This window comes from Corythoichthys intestinalis, chromosome 10, assembly GCF_030265065.1.
Source record: "Corythoichthys intestinalis isolate RoL2023-P3 chromosome 10, ASM3026506v1, whole genome shotgun sequence".
Classification (NCBI taxonomy): domain Eukaryota; kingdom Metazoa; phylum Chordata; class Actinopteri; order Syngnathiformes; family Syngnathidae; genus Corythoichthys; species Corythoichthys intestinalis.
In genome coordinates this window covers 32,454,307-32,478,590 of record NC_080404.1, presented here as the reverse complement: position 1 = coordinate 32,478,590, position 24,284 = coordinate 32,454,307, and the positions used below count along the sequence as shown (strand labels likewise).

Below are 24,284 nucleotides of genomic sequence, written 5' to 3'. Positions count from 1 at the left end.
CCATCAGTTAGCGTCTGCACGTCATCAAAAACAATCACATAAACTCACCCCAAGTATTCAACCACAATTAAAAACGCACAATAAGCAGTACAAAAGGGGTTATATACAGCCGTCGCCGCTGGATGCTTTACAAGCAACAAATGTGCGCGCCTGCTGTCACCTCTGCCACTAGGCGTGTGCGTGTGTGTCTGTACATGCATTCGCTTCCTGTTGTATGCTTCCTGCGCCAAAATAAAAGCATGCATCACATAAATAAAGTCATCACAAAATAAATAAATAAATAAATAAATAAAAAGAAAAAAACTACGAGACGCAGGCGTTGTAAAGTCGAAATCGCGTAAGGTAACTTGCGACTACTTTCTTTAAAAGTGCCTCGTGGTCACCATTACAGTATTTCAGGTTGTAAAATTGTAACAATCTTATAACATTCCAAACATGCTATGAGAGAAGGGAAAATCATTTCTGGGCATCAAGTTGTGACGTGTGTTTTTTTTTTTTTTTTTTTTTTAATACAAATATTTAATGATAATGTGGCTATTTTGCGTTCTCCAAGAAATACTCTTTTCCCACATGGCTTTTCCTGCGTTGAAGTGCTGCCTCCACAAGTGAAAATAGAATTCATATTCTAGTATCGGGTGTGCTGCAGTTTGCATTTTGCACACCTCGTCTCCGCCCACCGAAAAAAGAAAAGCTATTCTTGTACAATGGATACCTGTGTGTCTAATTTGCATAAGATAAAGTTATCTTTTTATATTATTATGATTGTAGCCATTAATGAACTATTTTAAAATATTTATATAATAAAATCCAGAAAACAAAAAGCATATCATAATTTAATTTATATTTTTATGCAATTCTCACCCATTCACCAATGGACATATTTGATGTGACACAAGAGGAAGATATTTCCATTACAAACAGTAACATCATTGAAATATTTTTAAAAGTTTCTTTGCGTATGTCAAACTTTATCCCCCCCCCAACCCATCCTATCAAATCGCTTGCGAAAGAAAAAAAAAAAGTCAGCATTATGAAATAAAGAGCGCTCCCACTGGTGACACCATAAAGGGCGCTCATCGGACTGCCAAGTCAGCGCTTTTGACAGGATAAGACCATGCTAACCTATTGAAAAAGGCTTGAGCCACACAGCCAAATCAGCACGCACACACATAGAGTATGTTGCTGGTGGAGCCAGCTTGGCAGCTTAGCAGTCTTAACAGAGAATGCACCACTTATCATCATCGGCATCCAGCGCCCACAACACTCCAGCATGAAGAGGCTCTCGCGCTAAGCCGGTTAAAATAACACAAGACAATGCATCAACAACAGCTTCCTCTTCCTGTTTGATGCCTGCTTAATTCCAACGCCACAATACCCCCACCCGCCCCAATCCCGTTCTGGTGCTCGACCAGAGGACCGGCATGAGGCGCCGTCCATCTCCCCTTCACATCAGAGGCAGTCGGAGGAGCCCCTTGATACTGTGTGGGCCCAGCTGATAAAGGCCTTATTTCAGGGTCTTCCAGTGAGGGGGTTGGATTCAACTCCCTGAGCTGAGGGACGGTTAAGGCGGCAAGCTGGAATAGTTGCTCGGAGCTCGAACACGGCCAGGCTAAAAGCAGTCTTGTCCAAAGTACCTGACAGCCATACTTAAATTTAAGTGAACAGAAAACAGCTTGGATAAAAGTCACCTTGGAGAATATTACCTGACAAAAAGTGTATTTGGAATTGGCTGTATTTAAGTATCGGAATTGTTTTAGAGTTCATTTTCTCATCCCATATTTATACCTATTCTACTGATATCCCTACCACATCATGGGAAATGTATCAGAATAAAAGCATATACTTTATTTAGAAATGTATTGGTTTAAGAGGGAAAGCAACCAAAACTGAAACAATGATATAAAGAACAGTTACCCAAAAAATTATTCTTAACTCTTTTACTGCATTGGAAGTTTATAATCATCCAGACCTTTTACTTCTTCGGACGTATCTGTATATATCTTTCGAGTATGTTTTCAACAGGTATATTAGGCTGTATTTCTTGGTTGTCAATTCGATTATAAATGCCAAAAAATTGATAGATGTTTAGACACCTAACACTTAAATATTGCATGTATAGTATAAACTGAGTACGGTATGTGCCATGGAAGCTAGCACAAAGCTGTCATGATCATGAGAAAAGATGACGTAGTTCATAGGGAGTCACAATGCGTTGAACTTTTTTGCAACAATATATTATTTTGCCACCGAAAACCCTTTCCCAGTTTTCTTTTTTTTTTTTATAGTTTGACATGTCACAAAAACAAACAAATATCAGCGTCACAGTCACTGTTGCTTGACATTTTTTTCACTAAAAGCTTGTTTTCTGTGCTTATTGGTCATAAATTTGCCTTTGGTGAACAATGCCCTGGTCTGTAGCTAAATTTTGAAAAACGAAAAAAAAAGATGACGACCAAAACTCTTTTTTTTTCCCTCCATTTTTTTTTCATGTATACCCGTTCTACTGGTCCAAGAACAATACCCTGTGTTTCTTCAAAGATAAGACAAATGGTCAAAAATGGCTGGCCACATGGGAAATGTCTTACACTGAGTGAGCCAAGCAAGTAACAAAGTATTGGTGCTCTGTTACATTACAAGAATGGCTAAAGGTACGGGAAGACGGGTGTGATTCGCCAGACAGGCAATAAGACACTGATAAGACTTTGGTGAGCATACGATGCCTTTAAACTCGAAACTCGACAGTTTAAAAGTTCACCCCCCCCGACTTTTCCTTGGCGAGCTGACACATGAGTGAGGTCCCATTACAGCAACCGGGCCCCCGAAACGATAGCCATTGACCGACCGGGCGGGCAGGCAGACCCTCATCAGACTCTTTACCTTGAGACTCGTCCACCGCTTGACACGACCTTTGAACCCGGGGAGCATGGCTGTCAAATGTATCCCCCCTATTCTGTCACTCCCACTTTTGGAGACACGCAAGAGTCCTGGAAAGAAACACACACACATGTTCATAAGATTATATTACACTGAAGCTAAGTTACATGTTTTTTTTTTGTTTTGTTTTGTTTTTTTATCACCATTTAGTACAAGTTAAAAAAACGGTGTTACCAATGAACTTTTTGGAGTTTTGCACCATAGGAGAGAGTAAAGAAATCTGTCAGTTCAATTCTGGTGCAATTCTAGATAAATTCAAATCCTTTTTTCCCCCTAACTCTAGGGTCATAAAAGATGCATAGGTAACATCAGTCAAGCTCTACAATGCAGATTCAGAATTCATACAACTTTTGAAAGTTTTATAAATGAGGATGACAGGTTAAATTTGCATATCCAGAATTACTTTTTAATCAAACTTTTTCCCCCACTTAATTTATCACACAATATTACTTAATGACATAATTTGCTCATGATTTCACAATATTTTTTCCAAATTAAGACGATTTAACTCGTTTCCTACATATTTAAAAAAAAAAAAAAAAAAAAAAAAAAAAAAAAAGTTGTCATATTAAAACCATACAAAATATATTTACGTTACAAAACCAGAGAAATGGATAAGGGGGGGAAAAAATCATAATGATAAATAGTAGTGAAATTTTGCCATGAGCTGCAAACCAAAATTTGCGCTATGAGCAAGTGTCAAACAGGGATGTGAAGCAACTAATTAGTCGGTACAGTAGTCATATCTAATGCACCAGTTTATTTCTTAACATGCTATTTAATTGTGTTATTATTGAAACACATTACAATTGTTTGGAAGCTCGAATGGATAAACGGAATTTCAAATAATTTCAACTATGATTTTTTTAGAGTACATGACTGAGTTAAGAGCGTAGTCAGGGAATGAATTAAATCCATAAGTCAAGTTACTACTCCTGTTTGGCCTCACAAGGGGACAGAAGTTAACAATTTATACCAAGAGTTTACCTTCGCTTTCCATTTTTTGCTATACAGTGTTTTGTTTTCGTGATTGTACATCTTTACTCTGGTAACATTAGTATTTTTTTTCCTGTTGGGTTTCCAATTTTCCTTTACACTTGCAACGTTATTCTTAAAATAATAATAATGTTTTGCTCTTGTTCCATCATTATGTATGTAATTAAATTTTTCCAAAAGCTTTTTTTTTTGTTTTTTTGTTTAAGGGGCATTAAGACTATTATCAAAGCGTTACAACGCCCCCCCCCCCCCCCCCAAATTATTTATTATTAACATCTAGTTTGAGTATGAGATCTCATGACAGCAGACCCCCCCAAAATATCCATATTTGTTTTTGCAAGTTCTTCTATATTTGGAATAAACAATGAATAAATATTAAATAAAATTCAATCATAGTTGAGTATCAGGTGTTTAAGGTGTTTCACAGGCAGTGGTCTTCACTCGACTTTCACGTCTCACATTTCAAATCTAGAGAACATTGGCACGTATCTGATCAAAATCTAAAATAATCAAACATGCATATGGATAGACATGCTTTTTGTGTGCATGAATTCTACATCTTGTATGCATTACACGCAATGGGAGGAGAGGGGAGGATCATCTAAAATTAGTAACATTTTCCACAGCGAGAATAGAGGAAAAATCTGCATAAATATCATTGTTGATATGAAATCTACATGTGCATCATTGTGCTGTGTTTGAGGCTTACTTTGCAAAGTGTTGTTAACAGGAATTGACTGTGACAGGAGCACCACCAACTGGTCAGGAGCCGCCTCTCCACCGGCGAGGCCTCCCTTCTGTCTGCTTTCCTGTGATGTGCAACCGGGAGATTAGTCACATGCATCCACTTGCAACCTCTCCATTTAAACAGTCTTGATTTATTCTTAGTGTGATCTGAAAAACAAGCAAGGTTCTTTTTCTCTTTCCCTCTTCTTCTTCACCTCAAAACCCCCTCGGTGAGGTTGAATTCACGGTATCCATCATCATGCATCTTTAATGACGTCAGGCCAGGAGCATGGGGTAAAATCACAGTAGTGGCCCGAGGCTAAAACCAGCTAAAATGAGGTTCCTCTTACCCCCTTCCCACGCAGGCAAAAGCTCGCGCGCGGGGCCGAGAGGGAGGGTACGCCTCACCCATCGATCGCTGGGGCGGCTGGCAAGCCACTGTTAGGGCTTGATGGATACATTTGGCCATTAAAAAAATAATAAAAATCAGAAACGGTGCAATGGTGGGGTCCGAGCCAGGAGCTGCTGAGACAGAAGGGTGACAAACGACTGACGCCTTGATTTATGCGTCATTGTGCATGACTGGCTAGAGGACAATCTCCCCTCACCATCTTTTGGTTTTACTCTAAGAGGCCTTTGGAGACTTTCACACAGACGTGAAGAGAGCGAGAGATTGAGAGAGCAAGAGAGAGCGAGAGAGAGAGAGACAGAGGGGAAAAAGATACAATCTGCCTAATTCAGAACACTTGTCAGACAGGGACGCTGTATGAACAGCTATTAGGGCCATAGTCACATAATACATATAGTGTGTGAGTATAAAGTCACTTTTATATGAAAAAGGGTACATTATTTCAAAATGAAGTGAAAATATTGCATTAATTTTATAGGCTAATCGTGGTGAAAATGTCATCATCACAGTTGTACCCTAATTTATGATTTTAATTTGATAAAACTTCTATCTCAGTTTACTTGTATATAAATTTTCCATTTCCACAACCTCCCCTGTAAAAAATCTGAATTTGATGTTTTAAGTTTGCTTTTAAGAAAAACAACATGCTTTAATAACAGAAGAGAATCTAAATAAATCAATTGGTTTTTATAAACATTTTATTACAGTATAACCACTGCAGTATTCGCATTTTTGCTGTGTTCCTTTAAGAGGCGATGCTTGCGACTGCCTAAGTTAGGTTGGTCGGTTACATGTGGGAGGGTGGGCATGAGTTGTGCCCTACAGTAGCTCTTTTGCAAGTGTTCTCATTTTATATATTTTCACTTGACAGGCTATCCTATTCATTCATTTATTTTCCAAGCCACTTATCCTCACGATGGTCGCGGGTGTGCTGTAGCCTATCCTAGAAATCTATAAGCAGTAGGCGGGGTACACCCTGAATCAGTTGCCAGCCAAATGCAGGGCACAAGGAGACAAACTACCCTGCATGCACACACAAAAAATATCTCGGGACAATTTGGCGTGTTCAGTCAGACTACCATGCATGCTTTTGGGATGTGGGAGGAAATCGGAGTACCTGGAGTAAACCCACACAGGCACGGGGCAGAACATGCAAACTTTACACAGAAAGCCCGGAAACCTAGATTTAACCCTTGATCTTAGTGAGAAGGACATTCTAACCACACTACCACTGTGCTGCCATATCCTATTTAATAAAAATTCATTCATTCATTTTCCGAGCCGATCAACAATATATCTTTTTTTTCTCGCAACGTACCTTATTCGATGACTTGCACCGGAGTATGTAAGTCACACTTGAGTATACTGTAAGTCGTATTCTCGTGAGGAATATCATTTCATCAGAGTACAACAACAAACATACGTATTATGTAATAGAAATATAATGGAGAACGACAGGCTAAATAGGCATGTGAACTAATATTTTAACAATTATTCGGATAACTACAATCTATACAACGTAAATGTAATTTGTTTACCAAACTCTTGATCTCACTCCAAATCAATTTTAGTCTTCATCTTCAGTACCACTGAGTCTGGAAGCAGAGGGCAGGTCACACATGAGTATAAGTCGTAAGCCGAGCAAAACTATGAAAAAGTATGGTTTTTGTGCAGGAATAATGTTTTTTTTTCTTTTTAAGCATTTCAATTGCTTTGTTGATAACTTGAGGGAATCGTCTTCGCTTAACATTAGGACTTTCTTGATATTCGGTCTCATCATTTTTTCCTATACTACATTATTTTCCTAACATTCCTATCACGTCTTGCGATATAACTTTTATTCTCACAACTGTGAACCGTAGCATTATGACTTTCTCTGCTTGCTTAGGAAATATTCCAACATTATTTTTATATTTCATATCTATTTTATGTTTTTATTTTATATAATTTAATTATTATACTTTTGCTTTGTATTATGACTTTTTACCTGTAACATTACTTTACAAATGTATTGTTATGACTCGAGGAATTTATTCACCTCGTAATTTTACTATCTCAGGTTTTTAAATATATATTTATTTTAGAGCACGGCCCTTCTACGCCTTCGTATGTTGTAGCTTTGGCCTTCACAGCATAATTGTATTAGTCATGGCACATGTTGAGAGTGAACTGGTGATATATTAAAAAAAGGAAGGAAAAAAAAAGAAGAGTATTTTCGCATGGTAGAAAAGGGACGTGGACTTAAGCTCTGTGCAATTACATACAATGACCCTGGAACAAATAAGTCAAATATAGCTCAGGGCCAAATCGCATTTCATGTCGCGAGTGAGCCAAACAAAAGAGCCGGCAATAAAATGGGAAAAAAAGATCTGCCTGCATATTTCACAGCATTTGGAAGTTGTTTCCTGTAAAAAAAAAAAAAAAAAGTGGATGATCGCGCAAGTGTGGCTTGGAAACATCTTTCAGTTGCCGAGCCCCCAGCCTTGACCCGGCGGGTCAAAGCCAGTCAGGCTCTTCCTGTCTGTGGCTTTTCCCAGGATCCCCTGCCTGTCGGCGTGTCAGCACCTCTGCTGTCTCCTCACCAGCTCAGGATGTTGCTTTTGCCTTCCAAGAGTTTCCTGAAACCGGAGGAAAAGAAAGAAAAAAAAAAGATTGGTTTCCATTCCGTGCGAGGAGGTCAGCTGGTGTGCTTCAAAAAAAAAAAAGAAAAGAAAAAAAACGCCATTAAAAAAATGTCCGTTTTGTATATTTGACTCAATTTTACAAAGCGGCTGGCCTCTGACTGGTGTCTATTTGTGGATGTGAGGATGCATTAGCCTGTGGGGAATGAGAAGTGCATGGAGAGAAGAGGGTAAACACTCCAGTCCCGCCTTCTCTTTCTTTCTTTTTCCCACACTGCATTTTTTTCTGATATGGCAAAAATAGATGATTTTCCCGGAGCATTGCTGGGATGTTTTCAATTAAGACGCGGGTCATTTGCCTAATTAGAGGGCGTGATGGACACCGCAGAAATAGGCCACACACCATTTAAAGTTGCCTTATGCAGGTACCCCACATGACAAGGTTGCACCCCTGGCTACAGACGTCCTGATTACTTTCTTGTCTCCATTTTTGCACACGCCGAAAGAAAAGAAAGCCACAAACGCTTTACGCTTAATTAAAAAGGCAGGTTTTTGCACGACAAGACTTGTTTTGTACAGTTTGGGCTCTTTTCCTTGTAAGATGCCATTTTTATCCCAACAAATGAACATCATTCTCATGATAATAGAAAACTTTTTCCTCAAGTGACTCCTTGATTCATAACATTCTGAACAGTACAACAGTTTTCTTATTCCATCATGAAATTTTTTGGGTGATTTTTACTTGAAATTATTTTTCCAGTGATATTGTCATTTTTTTGTCACATTTTTTTCATAGTAGAACTTTTGGACTAGTTGGTGCCTTCTTTGAAAATTTGTGAAAAAGGCACACTGCACTGTCTTTGGTGACTGAGTCCGAGCATACTCCAACACGCAAAATGCCTTTTCTTTTGAAGTGAACGGCATTTCTTAACCTGAAAAGATAGAAATGCCAAACGTTACACACAAAAACTTGAAACTTTTCTACACAAGCTGTGAAAATGGTTACGCCATAGTTTTTGTTTTATGGTTAGTTTTTCCGTAAAATCGTTATATTTTCCTCATTATATAAAATTTTCTCAGAATGTGACTCTCCCAATATTGATTATTTTCGTAACATTGCGAAGTTTTCTTCCAAAAAAAATCCTTGTAATTTTAAAACTGTCTCATTACATTCCTAATAAGAAGTCCTGATCACATATTTTTTGAAGGAGGAACCAGATACTAGGGCAGGGGTTGGCAAACCAGTCCGCAGTGGGTCTTGGTCTTTGTTCCGACTGACTCAGCACTGACAGTTTAACCAATAAGGTTTCAGCGGAAACAAGAAGCACCTGACTGCAATTAAGGGATTGCACTTGTAAGAAACCAGATTGGTGAAAAGCTGTCCACATGATGGGTTTGAACAAAAACCCGCACCCACTGCGGCCCTTTGTGGAATACAGGTAGTGCCCCGTTTATGAACGAGTTCTGTTCCTGCGCTGGCAATGTAACCTGGTGTTCTGCAATTCCTTGCTACGTGGCGAGACATCTACACAATGCCCAGTGCACTTGCGCATTTGCACGCATGTACACATCGGTTAAAAGTGGCGAGTACTCACTATTTTTTGTCTTTTATTACTTTTTCATTGCCTCAAAATACTTTTTGCATGTATTTCCATCTCATACTTTTAAGGATTGTGGTTTCTGGTGGTAGCGTTTAAGGAGTGTTGATCTGTTGACCTCATTAGTCATGTAGCGTATTTAAACCACCCTTATCTGATATAACTACTACATTTAAGTATTTTCTTAAGGCATTTTTTTTGTAAGTTCTGCCTGTATACATCTAAACCAGAGGTCTCAAACCGGTCCTCAAAGGGCCGCAGTGGGTACTGGATTTCATTCCAACCAAACGAGAACAATCCCTTTTCACCAATCTGGTGTCTAACAAGTGTAATCAGTTAATTGCAGTCAGGTGCTGCTTACTTTAGCAGAAACCTCATTGGTTGAACTGTCTGTTTTGGATCTGTTGGAACAAAGACCAGGACCCACTGCGGCCCTTTGTGGAATCGGTTTGAGACCCCTGATCTAAACAAAACAAGTTGAAAGAGCACAATAGTACTTTGGGTGTTAAATTTGCCTCTTGTAGACATTTCGCCGATGTACAATATTTTTGAGGAACACCGGATTTCCACGTATCACTGAATTGACCCTTTAAATACCTCATAACACCCTCTAAAATAAAAAAATTAATTAAAAAAAAAAAAACTATCCAAAAACGTATAACCGTAATTTCCCGAATATAACGCGCACTTTTTTCCCCCAAATCAACTTGTAAAATCATGGTGCTCATTATAAACGGGTACATGGATGGAGACAGAAATATATATATATATATTATATACAGTGCTGCTCGAAAGTTTGTGAACCCCACAGCGATGGTCAGATTTTTTGTAAAAAAAACTAAAATAACCTTATTAAATGTTAAGTTATACCCAAATCCACAATACTGACATTCCAAATAATGGACTGAAACAAAAGAAATACAGTGGTACCTCTACATACGATCACTTCGACACACGATCTTTTCGACATCCGACGTAAAATTTGAGCCGCCATTTGTTTCTACATCCGACGAGTTGCTCGAAATACGACGACATGACAGCACTGCAAACGAACCCACGGTGGATTTTCTTATGTGAGAAATCAACACAGTTTTCAAAAAAAGTTGATACAGTTGGAGAAACAAGGAAAAAAGTGATGCTTACCTTTGAAATGAAGATGCAAGTTATAGAAAAATATGAGCTTGGGGTGCGCGTCCCTGAATTGGCTCAACAATACAGCTCCATGGTCCTCTCATGACCACCGTTCGCCACTATTTATAAGTTAAGGTGACAATTATTATTGTGGTAACATTGCCAAGGAAATCGCCAGCTTTGTCACGTTTTTATCATTTATTTAAGAACTTATCCAACACAAAACGCTCATTGTCTTAAGCAGTTGACTGCTCTCAGGAAAACGAAAGTATTATCTCTACCGCACCGACCTATCTCACTGGTGTGCATTATACACGGGTGCGCCTTATATTCGGGAAATTACGGTATACGTCATTGTACTGTCCTTGCCAAGAAGTTAAGAAGCTAAGTTCTAGCTAGAAAGTGAGTTAAGCTGCGAAATAACGATGTCAGATGTCTGTGTGATTTGCTGACTTTATTCAGCTGCTGATGATATCAAAACTTGCAGAATGAAACTAAAATTAAATTAAATTAAATCAGTCATCTTCAATAACAGCAGTTCAAATGTGTGTTTACAAGTAGCTGCTGATACAGCAGTAACAAACGATTAGCATTTATCAGTTAGGGTCTGCACATCATCAAAACAACCGCATAAACCTGCCCCAAGTATTCGACCACAATTGAAAACTCACAATAAACAGTTCAAAAGGGGTTATATACAGCTGCTGCCTATGGATGCTTCACAAGCAACAAATGTGTCCGCAGGCTGACACCGCTTCACTTGGCTGCTTCCTCATGTGTACATGTGCCGTCACTGCCATGTGTGGGTAGGCGGGTGTGCAAATGCTCTCGCGTGCGGAAGTACAACCTGCTATACGCTTCCTGTGTCAAAATAAAAGCATGCATCACAAAAATCAAATAAAATTTTTTTTTTAAAAACGACGAGACGCAGGCATCGTAAAGTCGAAATCGCGTAAGTCAGGTCCGTCGTAACCTGGGGACTACCTGAAGTTTGCCCACCCCTGTACGAGGGTGACACGACCAGTGTTCATATCAATGGTGTTCGAGTATAACAGTGTTTCTAAAGGCGTTATTTTTTTCAGTAGTGAGTAATCTAATTAATTAATTTACCATCTTTGCAACGCCATTACTGAGGATGTGAAAGGGCGCGTTACTACAATTTGTATAAATGAAGCGCGAGTTGTCTGACGTTGTCTGACTTTGTCACACATCAACTGTCTGCCTGGAGAGAGGAAAGCTGGAGGGGGGGAGGAGGGAAGGCGGTGGTGATCGTAGCAAATGCGATGATGATTGATTGGTGGGGGGATCATTATGGGGTTATATTGCTGACACTATTCTGAGCGAGCAATAATGGAAATTGAGCAATAATAACCTAGATTTCGAGCACAAAAAAACTATATTGAGCGAGCAGTTAAAGATTTTAAGCGAGCAATCGTAGATTTTGAGCACAGAAAATAATATTGAGCAAAAAAAATCTACTCTGTGCCGCTCAATTACCCCCTCCTGCTCTCGCTCCGTATCTCAACTCCTCTACTCGTCGGTTTCTTTTCTCTGCGCACTGAGTTGTAGGGATGGACGGATTGATACCAAAATATCGATGTTTCGATCCAGTGTATTAAATTTTATATAAATATAATAAATATATAAATATATATCTGGAACTAATATATTATGTTTTCTTTGTCAATTTTTGGGTGTATTTTTGTGCACACTTTTTGTACTACTTTTCCCTTTCGTGTTCTACACGCACGTAAGCAGTGCACACACATAAGCAGTGCACCGGCGTGTGCTCCCGCCCCCATTCACGTCCCTTACCTGTGTCGAACAGCATGCTTTTCCTCCGCCCCTCTCACGCCTAATTTCTTACTTAACCTTTTTAATATTTCTTATTCATTTATTATTATTTCTTGTGAATTTATGTTTCATATTGTTATTTTTTCATGAAATGTTTTTCCATATTTTTTTTATGTTACAATTAAATGCTTGATTTCTTATGTTTTGTTGCTACTTATTTTTATTTTGTTAAAGGTCTGTTTCAATTATTTCAAGATCTGTTTTTTTAAATTTATTTATTTATTTGTGTTTTTTTTTTTTTTTCCTTCAAAATCTGAAAATTGTGTTTGTAAAATAAAATTCAAAAACGGAAAGTGACTATTGATTATTGGATTTGTTTTTAGTGATCTACCATTTGAGGGCGGTAACATGCTACTATTAATTCGTTCTTTAATTAGATAAAAAAATATTTAATTTAGGTAGATTAAAATTTGATCAAATACAACGTGTAGCAGGGAAATGTTCTGTGCATATGAATTTAAGGGTCATGGTTAAAGATTGAGACTGACTAATCAGAGTTTGTTGTTGATGGATTGGTTTGTGAGTTTGAGGGAAACTGCTTTGTTCGTTATTAAAAGCAGCAGTTTTCCATTGCAAAGCATATTTGACACAAAGAGACTTAATAGTTTTTGAGTGCTTGATGTAGTTGTACATTAGATATCATCAGAATGGATGAGAACACTGCAAGGTTGTCTATATATATATATATATATATATATATATACAGTGCCTTGCAAAAGTATTTGGCCCCCTTGAATCTTGCAACCTTTCGCCACATTTCAGGCTTCAAACATAAAGATATGAAATTAAATTGTTTTGTCAAGAATCAACAACAAGTGGGACACAATCGTGAAGTGGAACAACATTTATTGGATAATTTAAACTTTTTTAACAAATAAAAAACTGAAAAGTGGGGCGTGCAATATTATTCGGCCCCTTTACTTTCAGTGCAGCAAACTCACTCCAGAAGTTCAGTGAATGATCTCTGAATGATCCAATGTTGTCCTAAATGACCGATGATGATAAACAGAATCCACCTGTGTGTAATCAAGTCTCCGTATAAATGCACCTGCTCTGTGATAGTCTCAGGGTTCTGTTTAAAGTGCAGAGAGCATTATGAAAACCAAGGAACACACCAGGCAGGTCCGAGATACTGTTGTGGAGAAGTTTAAAGCCGGATTTGGATACAAAAAGATTTCCCAAGCTTTAAACATCTCAAAGAGCACTGTGCAAGCCATCATATTGAAATGGAAGGAGCATCAGACCACTGCAAATCTACCAAGACCCGACCGTCCTTCCAAACTTTCTTCTCAAACAAGGAGAAAACTGATCAGAGATGCAGCCAAGAAGCCCATGATCACTCTGGATGAACTGCAGAGATCTACAGCTGAGGTGGGAGAGTCTGTCCATAGGACAACAATCAGTCGTACACTGCACAAATCTGGCCTTTATGGAAGAATGGCAAGAAGAAAGCCATTTCTCAAAGATATCCATAAAAAGTCTCGTGTAAAGTTTGCCACAAGCCACCTGGGAGACACACCAAACATGTGGAAGAAGGTGCTCTGGTCAGATGAAACCAAAATTGAACTTATTGGCCACAATGCAAAACGATATGTTTGGCGTAAAAGCAACACAGCTCATCACCCTGGACACACCATCCCCACTGTCAAACATGGTGGTGGCAGCATCATGGTTTGGGCCTGCTTTTCTTCAGCAGGGACAGGGAAGATGGTTAAAATTGACGGGAAGATGGATGCAGTCAAATACAGGAACATTCTGGAAGAAAACCTGTTGGTATCTGCACAAGACCTGAGACTGGGACGGAGATTTATCTTCCAACAGGACAATGATCCAAAACATAAAGCCAAATCTACAATGGAATGGTTCAAAAATAAACGTATCCAGGTGTTAGAATGGCCAAGTCAAAGTCCAGACCTGAATCCAATCGAGAATCTGTGGAAAGAGCTGAAGACTGCTGTTCACAAACACTCTCCATCCAACCTCACTGAGCTCGAGCTGTTTTGCAAGGAAGAATGGGCAAGAATGTCAGTCTCTCGATGTGCAAAACTGATAGAAACATACCCCAAGCGACTTGCAGCTGTAATTGGAGCAAAAGGTGGCGCTACAAAGTATTAACGCAAGGGGGCCGAATAATATTGCACGCCCCACTTTTCAGTTTTTTATTTGTTAAAAAAGTTTAAATTATCCAATAAATTTTGTTCCACTTCACGATTGTGTCCCACTTGTTGTTGATTCTTGACAAAAAATTAAGATTTCATATCTTTATGTTTGAAGCCTGAAATGTGGCGAAAGGTTGCAAGGTTCAAGGGGGCCGAATACTTTTGCAAGGCACTGTATATATATAAATATATATATTATATATTATGAACTTCCAGTTTCGATATCGGATTGGGATCGCTATATTTGGCCTTGGTATTACTTGGTATCGGATCGAATCCAAAATCACTGGTATCGCCCATCTCTAATCTCGACTCCTAATACCGCCAGCTCTCTGATTGGTTGGCTTCGTGACACGTTGGTGACGCATGTGCTCAACTCAGCGCGCAGAGAAAAGAAACCGACGAGCAGAGGAGTTGAGATACGGAGCGCGAGCGGAGGGGGGAATTGAGCGCAGTCGAGATACGTAGTGAGAGCAGGAGGGGGGAATTGAGCGGCACAGAGTAGATTTTTTTTTTGCTCAATATTATTTTCTGTGCTCAAAATCTACGATTGCTCGCTTAAAATCTTTAACTGCTCACTCAATATAGTTTTTTGTGCTTGAAATCTAGGTTATTTTTGCTCAATTTCCATTATTACTCGCTCAGAATAGTGTCAGCAATATAACCCCATAGCTCATGCCCTGCTTTACTGCATGCTCTGGCAAACACAACAAGACAGCGATAATGGCAACGGGTCAGGGAATTTCAAAGGTAGCGTTCTCAAACTTTTAATTTTATTTAATATTGTTACTTTACAGAATATTTAACGACAGTGCTCTGCTTATTGTGTAGTTGGCCGAACATACAGTTTCAGAGTTTGCACTTGTTAACGGTCAGTTAACATTTGTATTTTCTTAACAGACTGTAATATACTTGATTCAAATAAATACCAAATGTTGTAAAGTACCGTAGGCCTATATATTGTTTTTATTCTAAAATCAGTTAATATAAACATCTTTGATGTGAAAGATGTGATAGAATGTATAATGTAATAACGTGTAGAAGATGAAAAGTAACGTCAATTCCTGTACTGACTAAGCCTTGTACCCAGTTAAGTACTGGATGATAGTCAGGAGTAGAGCTGAAACGAATACTCGAGCAACTCAAGTAACTGCAGTTTAAAAACTGATCAGAGTAATTTTATTCACCTCAAGGAATCGTTTAATTTTGCCAGCTCTAAGCATCACATTTTGCCCGGACTACTTTTAATGCGGGACAACGTGCTGATGTCACATGCGTAGAGGAAGAAGCAATAAAAAAATCTAAAAAAAAAACTTTCTGCAGCCGACAGCCGCTACAAACTACGCCAACGTTGCTAAAAACTAGCCCGCATGATGCTACGGTGGTAGCTGGTAGCATCTCATGCATCTTATAGATATCACATGTATGTTGAACTAGATGCGAAATGACAGAGTCAGGGGTGTTGGTAAACAGCCGCCATCTTAAAGCAGTACACTTCTCAGCGCTAATAAATACGATTAACATTACTGTACCTCGCTCACGTAACGTTAGCCCTGCAGAGGGCTAGGTTTCTATTAATTATGACCACTGTCGATGCGTGGCTAACGTGTCTGACATACAGGCTTTATTTAATCTGTGAAAATATAGCGCTGTAGAGTGATGCGGGTGTAAAATGAAAATATGATAAAGCTAACTGTCAATTTTAGCTCAGTAGTCATTGCTGGATAAAACACCAAATAGCACTGGTCCCTAATGTGCTCCAATACAGCAGGTATCATACTGTAACATTGACAAAGAGTCACCCGCTTCGTTAGGTTGCAATTATTTATTTTTGGGGAACTTATGGAATGACAACAAAAACAGGAAGGCACTTTTCTTGCTCTCCCGCACCTCCCTAACACCGCACGTCACACGGTGCATTCAGGAACACATGCAAATATCCCTTCCATATTAAAACCTGATATGTTACAAAACATATATTTTGAACACTGCAAAACCTCAAAATCCTATCAGGACCTACAGTTTAGACTAACTTAAAACTTAACTAGAACTTAAGAATGGCTTGACACAAATGGAACTTTTAAGTGATGTGTGTTATCAAGCGTAATGGCATTTTTAGGTAAGAAATGTATATTTTTCGTAAGATCTAAAAGTTTTTGGAGTGAAAGCAGTGAGTTGGTCTTTTTATTCTAGTCACATCTGAGAGGCAATTGTTGGCTGTTTTCAACAATGTACATTGAAAATAAAGACATTGATTGACTGGAAATGGTTGAATATTAGATGAAATGTCTTGTTTTGTCATGTATATTTATAATTGCTCTTTACCTAAAAAAATATGTTTTATCCGATTACTCGATTAATCGATAAGATTTTCAGTCGATTACTCGATTACTAAAATATTCGATAGCTGTCGCCCTAGTTAGGAGTTTGTGATGACATGCGCCCAGTGCAGTTTGACGAAGCGAGTCCATTTCTCTGATCCAATAGTTTATTTTGGTGTCGTCAAATAACTCAACTCAAAAGCACTTTATCCAAATAAAAGTACCAAACCAAAAGGCTCAAAAACCTATCCACAACAGAACAAACTAAATGAGTACATTTTATTCGAGCACAATGCACTAAGCCACAGTCAAAAACTGTTTTGCCATCCTAACTACCAACACCTGTGTCATGATTAGCTGTCATTTTAAGCCTACTGGGGCTGACTCCAGGTAAGTGGACAGACATGATTTACAGCCCCTAGTGGCAAGGAGTAAAATTACAAATAATAACACAAATCAGGAATATGGCTCATACAATTACTTTGCAGAGTAACTAATTACTCTTACAATGAGGTAAACTCAATTACTTTTTGGGAGAGGTAATTTGTAAGTGTAACTAATTACTTTTTAAAGTAGGATTTTTGTTACAAAACACATTTTTTCCGAGTACCATGATAATGCGAGTCGAAACTATCGTAACTATCCGTGCTCATGTTGAGCATCTTGCTTACTCAGTGCTTGCCCTTCTCTCTATTCCTTCCTTAGTTTTGGTTAGCTCACCTGTATTTCGTGTTTGGATTGTAAAGTTACTTGGTGGACTTGTTTTAGTGGCTAGTGCTGTGCACTTCATAATGTAGAGCTGAACCCAATTTATATCGCGTCAGTCTCTGCCTCAATTACGGGGTTTTTATTTTTGTTTGTTTGCTTTTTTAAACCGTCAGCTTGCTTTTTATTTTTCTGGCAATGTAATTCATGTTAACATGCTGGTAACTTTGCCCAGAGCATAGAGCTTTTGAGAACAAGACTGTGAACAACGCTGGATTATTTCCCTGTTTATCATTAGCTGAAGTTCGCATCAATGTTTGCAATCACCTTTGCAAGTTCACAAAGATCATTAAAAAAAAAAAAAAAAAAAAAAAACTGACACATAGAGCAGACTATATAAATATTTTCATTGTATACAGCTTTGTGCAGTTTAATCTTATATTTGAATATGCTGTTACGAGCCCCGCTTCTGAGTGAGCGAGGGACTATTTTCTCTCCAGGTTAGACTACTCATGCGCAGGAGAGTGTTAAAAGGAGCGCACACACGGATTCAATTTAGTTTTCCAGTGATTGTCGAGGCGGCTGGACATTCTATTGTTGTTGATCAATCAATTTCAGTGTCACATTAAAGGGCTGTTTGCATGGTGACTCTCCGAGAAGATGAAAAATTTTTGCATTTATATGGTTCCGTCTCCATTCGACCAATGTCGCAATTCCGCATCAAAACGATGAAGTAGTCATGCCAGGCCCTAGGCGCAGTGCAGACAGCAAATGATGCACTTTGACCCCAGCAACCTCCTCAGCCCGGAAGACAACATGCCCGCCCACTCCAAGCAATGGCATTTTTCTTTTGTTCCAAAAGGCACAAAAATGGAAACATTTCACATATTTAAAGATATTATAAAAACAGTAAATTAAAGCCGACGTTCTGCCATATTTGCTGTTTTTAATGTTTAGTAGCCCAACTGCGCACGCCCAATGTGACGCGTACGAGTGCTGACGTTATCGGCGCAGGTCCCGCACCACGGGAGCTTTTGATATGCATGCGGAGCAAGCCCCCCTCAAGCCCTCACAATCGACTTCTCCCACTTTGGAGGCAGGATACCAAGGTTAGCGTCTTTGCCTTCCGTCTTCGCCAACACAATACGAACGCGAGGACACTCCGCAACACAGTCATTGCGTCTTGGTGTCGCAGAGTCACCATGTAAACTGCCCCTAAATTAAGCTCTAACATAAGCCCCAACCATTTCCGGCAAAACCACATCCACTTTCGGTTGAGGCCCTGCCCCCTCCGAGTACAGATACAGATAATTTAGATGGTTGAACAGGAACAGATAGTTGTGTACTTGCTCATCCCTAACATTTTTGCACACAAGTACAGGTCACCTGACTTTGGGGATCTGCCAATACCAATCCAATACTTCGGCAAGGTATTAATGTATTAAGGCGAAAAAAGCACATCCAAATGTATCACTCTTGAATGATGCGATCTTACTGTTAGCTTCCTCCGACATTGACCTGCGTGCTCTCCTACCAGCAGTGTTTACTTCCGTTTCCATTGTTTTTGGCTGTGTTGCAATGTTGGGTAGTATAAAAAATGTATGTGAAATATTTGTTTTGGCAATATCATTCTGCATCTGGTTTATTTTGTTGCTTTGTAGCCATTAAAATTGAAAAAAAAAAATATATCAATGCATCTTAAAAACTTGATCTTTTTCTCAGATTTTCTGAAAATTACTTGTTTGGGCCAGATTTCCAATCACATGATTGGATCGGGAACATCCCCACTTCTTACTTAGTATTTTACAAGTGTATTTCATTTCAATTTATATTGCTTTGCAAGGAACATACTTTTTTCATATTATTGGGAGATTTTTCTCATAACAAATTTTTTACATCGTTTTCACAACTTTGCAGTATTACATTTTTCTTGTAAAAATATAACTTCATTTTATTTCGATTACCAATTTTCTCTAAAAATTGTGAATGCTTTATGTTAACATGACAATTGCTTTCTCGTCCTTTACAATTTCATATATGATAAATGGATTTTCACTTGTACGTATATAGACAAGTTTCCAGAGCAAAACTTGGGCGGCGCCATCTTGGAAAATGTCCGCTCCGAACTTCCGGTTTAGAAAAAATTTAATTAGTTGCGGTTGAAGTAAGCAGTGTGTTGACAAAGTTAAAACTGCTATATCAAACCAGAGGAACCCACGGAATCTCCATAAATGGATTCAGCATGACATAGTTGAGACTCCGAGACTTTCTGTGCTGTGCGTGAACTCCTGGAAGTGGAATGTTTTGATCAGCGACCAGCTAGTAGCTACAATGCGCCAGTGTGATCTACCTCGCTATATGCCTTAAATCGAAAGCAGCTGCAGACAATAAGTTAAGGATGTGCTTTAACCAAAGGATCTACCTAAAAGATTGTATGTTTGTTCTTATCATTTTGTTGATCATTCGTGGACAAAATTATAACAGCCTGCGCAGCCTGTGTTATTGTGAGGTGTTAATTGATACGCCGGCCACTTGAGTGACCAAAATGAGGTGAAATTACAAATAATATTACAGTACCCGAATGCAGGAGGACTGACACGGATTATGTTGTTCCAAGATAATACAACAAGGTAAGTACATATAAACAAAATTAGGATGTCAGTCTTTATTACTGCAGATATTGATTGCAATAAAACATTTGGACAACATGATTCATTTTCATGTTTTATTTAAAATGATTTGTGCATTTGCAAAACAGGTCAATAAATAACAATTTATAGAAATTATTAGCAAAATATAAACGAAGGTGGAGCATAAGTCGAGCCTTCCATCTTCAAAGCAGAACGCACGTAGTCTCGATATATGTCCATCGACGTACAGTAAGTGTTGTTGTGAGGCACAAGTTGTCTTCCCTTGCCTATCAGTGTTTTCCACCTGTAAACAAACGAACAAAAAACTTGTAACACTTGCATTAATGCGTTTACATAATTGTGCCATCCTACACATACTGATTCACAACAGGCTACCAGCAGATAGCATGTGTTGCAGCCACAGCAGTACAGTAGTTGTAGTAAATTATACTAAACATAATCATAATTACAGTCATCATCGTAATAACAATCTCAAAGAATTGTTGTTCAATGCACAAGATTTTAGCTTTAGTATTTTCTTGAGCACCAGACACATAAAAATGCAGGCATAGGAAGAGCATACCTTCTGTAACACCAGCGGCAACATGGCTACATAAACACCCAGTCCTTGTGGTGTCACGGGCTTGGTTCCATATGTGCCCTCATGAACATGTTGTCCTCCCATGTCGTGATGATGGCAGATGGAAATTCTCTTTTTTGAGGGATTTTGATGAGTACCTCGGAAACTTGTCTATCGTGCTTTTCTACCATCAAGGCACTCAAAGTGTATTGACACTAGGAGTGGGAACCTCTTGGTACCTCACGATACGATACGATTTGCGATACAAAGCTCACGATAACAATGATCTGAAGATATGGCGATACAATGATTATCGATACATTGGTCAGGAAATCATTGTAGAATATTCTACAATCAACTAATAAACAGAAAAACAAGCTTCTGATGTGAATTGGAATGAGTTTATCACTAGTAGGCGTCCAATCCATTTGAACTGGGAGGGTGGCAGCGAATGAAAGCTGCCATCCCTCCCACTTCAAACGGATTGAATGTCGATGACCGTCAGTGGCAGCCAATGCCATGCATTGAGGTAACTTTGGGCTATTTAAGGTCATTTACCTATTGATTTTCAGTTACTTCCTTTTGAATTTGGGTATTTTACGGGTCACCTTCTGTTTATTTTGAGTTACAGAACAGGAAGTGACCTGGGAATCACCCAAATAAATCGGCAGTGACTCAAACTCAACAGGAAATGACCTGTAAATGCCCTGAAAATCAGACAGAATGTTGGGGAACGCTCTGGTTTTGAATGAACGAACGTTCCTAGTCTAAACTGATTCGGCGTCGTGCACCGTCAATGCGGCCTTAAGGCTGAGATATATTTCCGCGTCAGACCTGCGCCGTCAAGGAAGACCCGAGTTACGAACCTGCGCCGTAGCCTGACGCGCTCCTCTCGAATTTTCTAACCTTCGCGTCACTTCGACACGTATGACGTGGCAGAAACAGACTGTGATTGGTCCGCTCAGACTGTTGTTTCCGGTTCAGCGCGAAATCACCGCCATTGTTGAATAGAATCAAAGATTATTTTCTACACGCAAAAATGGACCAACCCTACGGGAGTATCATCCAAGAGCAAGTCTCGTCAAGACATTATTGTGATAACCAAATGGTAAGATCGGCGATTGAAAAAAAAAAAATTTTTAATGGAAGAACCACCGAGACGTGTGTGTTTGGAATCGAGCTGCCACACGAAGCGGTGACCCAGTCGGCCAAAAACTGCCAACTTTTTATCACTCTATGTCGTATTTTTGGTTGGTGCACTTCATCATTTATTGTGTACATATGTTTGCTGTGAGTCTTTGACTTATTTACGTGTCACACTTCAAGTATATGAAGAATAAAGCACAGATTTGGTGTCAAAAGAGTTGTTTTGATCTTCAATAACAGACAGTTCACACACGATACATCATCACTGATTGAGAGTGCCTCGGTGCTTTTTATGATAACGTTAAAATCAAGGCTCCCAACGCAGTTTGGGACGTTCCATAGACGCCAGAAATCTGCTATGGCTTCCCACTGGCTGGTTGTAGGACATGGCATACAAATCGGGCTGGAGGGCTTTGCAGACCTTGAACGCAGTGCTCGAAGCCAGTTTGAAGCTACCCGCCACAGCTAGCTGTCTCCACCCGAGTCTAAAACTCTCTGTGCGGTATCAAAAGTCACCTCGAAACAGTCTTCTGCGTCGCCTGCCCCTCAACATTTGTATGTTCAATATTTATTCAGTGTTGATGAGCAGAATATTTACTTTCAAGAGTTCCATCTTGCACTGTTTATTTTTTCTCCGTTAAACTAGACTAGCGGAAGTCAACAAGCATGCCCCAAAACCGTACAAACATAACGCCACATCCCTCTAGTGGCTTGGCGGTGAATTACAGAGCAACGCGTTCCCTCACCGCAGAACTATCGAATGTCGAATGACGCCATAGTCGCTGCACCGTAGGGAGTAAAACTCAGGCTTTAGAGTTAACTGAGACACTATCATGGTGGAAGATTTTGGTAGACACTTGTTGGTTCCTTTTTATATATTTTTTTGGGACATTGACACCTTTTTAAAATGATATCTCGATTATTGGCAGGAGCATATCGATAACATTTTGTGATAAAAAAGTATCACGATATATCACCATTTCGATATTTTGTCACACCCCTAATTGACACTGTCACGCCATTCACCCACAGAAGATGCAACCCCAGGAGAAATTTAAGGTTCAGTATCTTGCTCAAGTGTACATAGACGTGGTCATTAGGGCAGGGTATCAAACCGACAACGTCTGGGTTGGGAGATGACTACACTACCACTGAGTCATAATATGACTTTTATTCGTGTTACGCAACGGTTTTCTCAGCAATATTGCCAACATTTCCTTTTAACATTCCGACTTTTTCCAAGTAACTTTTTTCACAACATCGTGAAAAATTTGCAAGGAAATTATTATTTTAATCCCATTATGTCTTTATTTTTGCAACGAGGCAAGTTTTTTTCTGTAGGATAACTTTCTTTGCTTTGTCGTTGACGTTGATATCATAATGTTACTTTTTTTCAAGTGCAATGTGCAGGTAGTCTAAAATGACAAGGTTGCACCCCTGGCTACAGATGTCCTGATTACTTTCTCATCTCCAGCCTCCAATGACATTTCCTTCTACGCCGAAAGCTATGACAGCCAAAAACGATGTGGTTTACACTCAATTAAAAAAACAATTTCAAAAAAGGGCTCAAGTTAGCGGTGCAAACCTTTGTTTCAACTTTTTTTTTTTTTTTTTTCAGAAAGTCTGTCATGGACGCTTGAAAAAAACATCCTCCCCGACCGGCCCCTGCAGTTGAGCAGTACACCCGTAAGTCCTATTCCCCTGCCGAGAAGCCCAAAGTGTACGTGTGTATAAATGGAAGGCCTGTCATTTCACATTCATTAAAAGTGAAGTTCCAAAATTAATAATGTAAAAATATGGGTTTTAATTAGTCTTCTATTCTGCCCAATGTACTTAAATTGGATCATCCGGTCCCCGATGCCCTTTCACTTAATAAAGAATTAGCCTGTGATGTTCTCAGCTTGACAGGTAGGATAAAGTGGAGGGGGGGTGGCGGCGGCTGTTATATAAAGGATATATCCGTTTGTACGTAATTTGCAGCTTAGTCAATTTGACAGGGGGGAGGCGCCCGGCCATGGATCCCGTGCAGGTTTAATGCATTTCTATCATGTTATGGCGTGACCACACCATTGCCTTGCCAAATAATTAGTGACATTAATCCAATTTGATTGGCCATCTCCTGCGGGCTTAGCACCTCCATAGACAAGGTGGCTGCAAAGTGCTTTTTACGTTTGACAATACCTTCATTTCCAATGGAAAAGTCAGAGAGATTTAGTGAGGGAAGGCGCATACTTGTCATTTTCAGACTTCTTATAATATTAGTAAAAAGTGCTTGGAACATTTTAAACATTCTCATATCACGACTTTAGCATCGTAGCATAATCATCATCATGATAATGATTTAGTTCTCTTCATATTATAACATTTTTGTTTTCATATTGCGACTTTACTTTCTGGTCTCACAATACTTGAACCGTAATCTTGAAATTCTTCATTCACAATCATTTTCTCATGGAATAGTACCAATTCAGCCT

General features: G+C 39.1%; 1 long non-coding RNA gene across 1 annotated transcript in view; it reads right to left on the bottom strand.

Annotated features, from left to right (window-relative positions):
* Positions 1-4,996, bottom strand: part of LOC130923413 (uncharacterized) — a 39,321-nt gene extending 34,325 nt beyond the window's left edge. The window contains exons 1-2 of the long non-coding RNA XR_009064703.1: positions 4,640-4,996; positions 2,878-2,984 (exon numbers count right to left, since the gene is read on the bottom strand). This is a non-coding gene — a long non-coding RNA (uncharacterized LOC130923413). The remainder of the gene's footprint in view (positions 1-2,877; positions 2,985-4,639) is intronic.
* Positions 4,997-24,284: the final 19,288 nt, after the last annotated feature.